Raw genomic sequence first — 6,000 nt, 5'->3', positions numbered from 1 at the left:
AAAAAAAAAGACAAAGAAAGGTGGTTTGTTCTGCCACATAACAGTTGATTGTCAACCTGTGGAAATTGATAATGTGGAATCCTGGCTTATGAGTGGATAAACAGAATAAAAAGTTGAGATATAAGTCAATATATATGTATATGTATATATACTTCATATATATTTTATATTCATAATTTTATTCACATTTTCATAATTTATTCATTAAGCTCAAGTAAGAGATACAGACACATGCACACACACACACATGCACATACATAAATAAAAAATTCTAAAAGTAATGGGAAAGAAAACAGTTCAATAAATGTCAAGAAGGCTATTATTTTTTTAAGTTTATTTATTTAATGAGAGAGAGAGCGAGCAAGGAGAATGAACAGTAGAAGGGCAGAGAGAGTGAGAGACAGAATTCCAAGCAAGAGCCACACAGTGCAGAGTGTGAAGAAGGGCTTGAACTCACAAACTGTGAGATCCTGACCTGAGGCAAAATCAAGAGTCAGATGCTTAAGACTCATACTCTTGATTTCAGCTCAGGTCATGATCTTACAGTTTGTGGGACTGAACCCTATATGGGGCTCTGCTCTGACAGCACAGAGCCTGCTTGAGATTCTGACTCCCTCTCTCTCTGTCCCTCCCCTACTCATGCTCTATTTCTCTCAAAATAAATTTTAAAAAATAAGCATTAAAAATATTATAGTATAAAATTAATTCATACCTCATACTATATAAAAGCAAAATCTAAATAGAGTTTAAGCATAAGGAAGCAAACAACAGAAGATAATTAACAAAATGCAGATTAAAACAGGAACTCCCTTAATCTTAGAAAAATATAAACAGTTGATAAAAGCAGTCATTTGTGGACTTGTGGAAAAGGGCTTCTCACACACTAAAAAGGGAATGTAGATTGAGACAGGCATTTAGAAAGCAATTTTCAATATTATTTGAAACACAAATTGCACTGAACTCAAATAGGTAATTTCTCTTCTAAATATATGTCCTTGACAAAGGAGAGGAGAAAAAAAAAAAGAAACTATATAGAGATATTTTTTATTGCAACATTAATTGCAAATCAAATTATTGGATATGACCTAAATATCCTTTTGTAGGAAATGACTAAGTGATAGGAATAATATTTCTACCTTAGAATTCTACAAAGCACTTAAAAGGAATGAATTAGACCTGTAGGCATTAATGTTGTGATTTCTTTAACATATATTTTGAGTTAAAATGAAAGTAACTTGTAAATACTCATTACAGGAAGATGTAATTTTAAAATTCAGGGAAAAAAATGAACACACAAAGCACACTGTGTATTTATTATGGTTTGGTAAACAAAGACATGATACAGATCTAGCGCTGAAATACAAAAGAGAACAATGGCCCGTGTAATTGTGGTCCAGAAGATTTCCTCCCATATTAGAACTGGTGGAAGACTCACACATGCTGGCATGGGTACTTCTAGCCCACACTGTTGAATTCCCTAAATATCTCTTTACTGTGCTTCAGTCAGTGGATCATCACTTCTAAGAGTCTGCATTGAAAACTAAATTTCAAACTTGTGGGGGAATTCTAGGTCTCCTGGAGTGTTGCCATCATATAGATCTATCAGGAGACTATATATACTTGCTCTCATCTATCCTTGATCTCTGCATACGTCTTTGTATATTTGTTTTCTGGTTTATAGTAAATTGATGTAAAAGCAATCTAAACCTAGTATCATTTTTTTTCTGATGTTTTTCCTGTCTCCAGGCTGATATAACAAAATGCCACAGACTGGGTAGCTTATAAACCACAATAATTTATTTCTCACAGTCTGAGATCAAAACCCCTGCAGTTGTGTGTCTAGTGAAAGCCAACTTCATGATTCATAGGCCATTTTCTCACTTTGTTGTCACAGAGTGGAAGGAACAAAGGATCTCTCTTATGTCTCTTCTAACACTAATCCCATTCATGAAAGCTCTGCCCTAATGACTTTTCTACCACTCACAGGTTCCACCTCTAGGCACACCCACAATGGGGATTAGGTTTTAACTTAAAATTTTGAGGGGATATCATATTCAGTCTATGACAGTAACTAGATCACTTTTGTGATCTGGCTTATCTCCATTTATTTAAAATTACTTTAAGAAGTCTGGAAAGATGAACACCAAAACCATAACAGTGCTTACCTTTGGGAATAGGAGATGAGTGGAAGAGGGAGATGAAAAGCAAATTATAGACTTTGATAAAAATATCTTTGATTTGATATATTTTGCTATATTGTTTTAACTTTTTATAATTATAAATTCACAGGAGACTGTGAAGATAGTATAGTGAGCTTCTGTGTTCTTTCTCCCAGTTTCTCCTAAAGGTTCTTGACATTTAAAAAAATATTTATTTATTTATTTATTTATTTATTTATTTATTTATTTATTTTCTTTAGAGAGAAAATGAGTGGGGGAAGGGCAGAGAAAGAGGGAAGAGAGAATCCCAAGCAGGCTCCATGCTCACTGCAGAAGCCCAATTGAGGATTTAATCCCACCAACCATGAGATCATGACCTAAACTGAAATCAAAAGTCAGACTCTTAACCAACTGAGCCACTCAGGTGCCTCTTAATTCTCTATTCTTAATCATAACTAATTCATTCAATATTATACACAAAACTGAGAAAACATTGATGTGTGCATATAGTTGCACAATATTCCAATTGTTTTTCCCCCACATGCAGAATTGTTGAGTTGAATCATATATAAATATCAAAAATATTTCCATATTGCCTTCCAGAAATGTATCAATTTAAATTTTCGTTTGGAGTCTAATAAAGCATTTCATAGGAAACACAAAGGTCCTGAAAACTTTATTTTTAAATATTTCAGTACTTAGCAGTGTCCAGCACATAGCACACACTCCAAAAATATTCCTAGAAGAAATGATGACATGAAATAATTTACCAGATTTTAATGCAAAAAAAGTAACTTCTCTTTAACCTTTTGTCCCCATGACTAGTAACCAAAGGCATAATAGTTATTTTGTCTTATAATGGGAACTTGTTTTTTTTTTCTATGAAATTTCTTACATTCTTCCTATTAAAAAATATACTTCTGCTTCCCATTGACTCTTAATGTCAATTCTGTGTTAAAAATAATAACTTGTTATCTGTTATAGACACTTCAAATTTTTCTCAGATATTATTAACATAAAATAATTTTCAGCTTTGTATAATTAAAATTTAGCCCTTTCCTGATATTTCTATTTCTCTTTTTTTGTTGGTAAGTCCTTCCAAATATGAAGTAAGTAAATATTCACTTGACATAAGCTAATTTCTTTGCAATTAGCATTTAAATTTAACTTTGGATTGGATATGTTATTAGAGAGCTCAAACTATTTTCTGCAATTAGCTAGTGTCATATACAAACATTATTTGTTGAATAAAAGTTTCTTTCTCCTCTCATTTAAAGAGTGATTAAGATGCTAAATTATGACACATATAAGAACTGTACCTGGGGTTTATGTTGTCTTGCAATTTTTTTAGTAGTGTCCATACATTTTTATATTTTAGCATTATAAGATATTTTAATATCTGGCCAGTGATATCCACATATGTAATCTCATTTTGATAAATTGCCATTTCAGTTAACATTTAGAAACATGAAACTCAACAAAACTGTCTTCATGTTATTTGTGACTTCTCATTTTTCCTTGTAATTAAATCCCAGTGACTGGATCTTTAAGGTTAGTATATTTTTTTGATAAATGCTGAGTAAAATGGTATTGATAACCTGGGCATCTAACCAATAATTACTTCCTCCTCACTTCCTTTCTCAAAGAACTAAGAGAGTATAAGGGAGAAGGCAACTGGGAATTAGAGAGTTGGAACAGGAATATTTATTAGTAAGGCACTTTGAGAAATTTCTTTGAATTGAGGATGCCCAGTCCAACCCACATGAGGAGGTAACCTACCCAGGAGTTAACTATAGAAGGCTTCTGTCTAAATATCCTTACTCCAGCAGAGGTTCAGGAAAAAGGAGCAAATGAGGACTGAGATAGTATTTTTGGTGTTGAGTTGTATGATACTTATGTAATTTGGATACTAACACTTTATCAGACATGTTGTTTGCAAATATGTTCTCCCATTCCATAGGTTGGCTTTCAGTTTTGTTAATTGCTTTCTTTGCTATGCAGAAGCTTTTTATTTTGATATAGTCCCAATAGTTTATTTTTGCTTTTGTTTCCCTTGCCTTAGGAGACCTATCTAGAAAAAAGTGGCTATGAAAGATGTCAGAGAAGTTTCCGCCTCTGTTCCCTTTTAAGATTTTTATGGTTTCACCTCTCACATTTAGGTCTTTAATCCATTTTGAATTTCTTTTTCTGTATGATGTGGTCCAGTTTCATTCTTTTGCATGTTGCTATTAATTTTTCCCAACACTATTTGCTGACAAGATTTTCTGTTTCTGAGTGGATATTCCTTCCTCCTTTGTCAGAGATTAATTGATCATATAGTGTGAGTTAATTTCTGGGTTATCTATTCTGTTTCATTGATCTTTGTGTCTATTTTGGTGCTAGTATCATAATGTCTTCATCACTACAGCTATGTAATATAACTTAATGTTTGAAATTGTAATTCATCCAGCTTTGCTTTTCTTCTTCAACATTACTTTGGCTATTCAGAGACTTTTGTGATGCCTTTCCAATGTTAAGATTGTTTGTTCTAGTTCTGTGAAAAAATGTTTATTTTGATAGAGATTGCATTAAATGTGTAGATTGCTTTGGGTAGTATAGACATTTTAACAATATTTGTTCTTCCAATCCATGAGCATGGGATATCTTTCTATTTCTTTGTGTCATCTTTAATTTCCTTCATCAGTGTTTTATAGTCTTCAGAGTACAGGTTTTATATGTCTTTGATTATGTTTATTCCCAGATATCTTATTATTTTTTGGTGCAACTATAAATATGATTGTTTCAAAGGAATATTTTTGAAGTAATGGAAAAGGTCTCATAATGATCGATAGTTTGTACAAACACTTAAATTCCAAGGTAAGAAAAGAAAAAGTGACTTATTTATCCAAAAAAGTTTGTGAATAATTAGACAAAATGATTGGAAAACATGGATAAAATGAAGCAACAAATCTAACAAATAAAGCAGTCACTAAACAGTATTCTATTATTATGGGTTCTTGTGGGATGTGATGAAAAGTGACTAATTAGTTGATAATTATTGTGCACTAGTATTATAATACAAAACCCCTGAGCAATTTTTAACCTCCTTGCCAACTAAAATTTATCTATTGGCAATTGTTTTTCAACAAATGAAATGTGTTTGGGATGATATTACAATGTCTTTTAGCAACAGTTGTGGTCAGTCACATGACTACAAGGTGCTAACACCAGCTGTACACTTTATATGAACATTCACAAGCAGGCAGCATGTGTCTAACATGCTCTTATTACCTTGTGTCCCTCAGAGAAAAAGACTGCATTCAAAGTCCTTGAGATTATTGACAGTTTTTAGTATTTTATAATAATAAATTTTCTTTTGCATTTGAAGTATTGTACACACATGCCTACTCCTTCTTTAAAGCTAATAAGTTTAATGAGATAATCTGCCTATTCTAAAAACAATGCAAGTCCTGGAACACTGCTACAACATTTTAAAGACAAATATATTTTCAAATACATGGTAGATGCAGCCTATATATCAATGAAATGCAAACAATTTGCTGAAAAAAATTTTAATGTTTATTTATTATTGAGAGAGAGAAAGGCTTTGTCAGTGCAGAACCTGATGCCAGGCTTGAACTCACAAACTGTGGGATCATAACCTGAGCCAAATTCAGATGCATAACTGACTGAGCCACCCAGGTGCCCCATATTGAAAAATTTGATAAAGTTCAGATAGGACACTTTTAACTACAAGCTACATTTTTAGAACAATTTTGGAAAAAAAAGTAGGCTTCTGATATGGATGCATATAAAAGTTCCTTTGTATTTACATTTTTTAGGTAAAGAATTTTAAGGTAAT

This window comes from Suricata suricatta, chromosome 1 (assembly GCF_006229205.1).
Source record: "Suricata suricatta isolate VVHF042 chromosome 1, meerkat_22Aug2017_6uvM2_HiC, whole genome shotgun sequence".
Taxonomy (NCBI): domain Eukaryota; kingdom Metazoa; phylum Chordata; class Mammalia; order Carnivora; family Herpestidae; genus Suricata; species Suricata suricatta.
Note: the sequence above shows the minus strand (reverse complement) of the source record.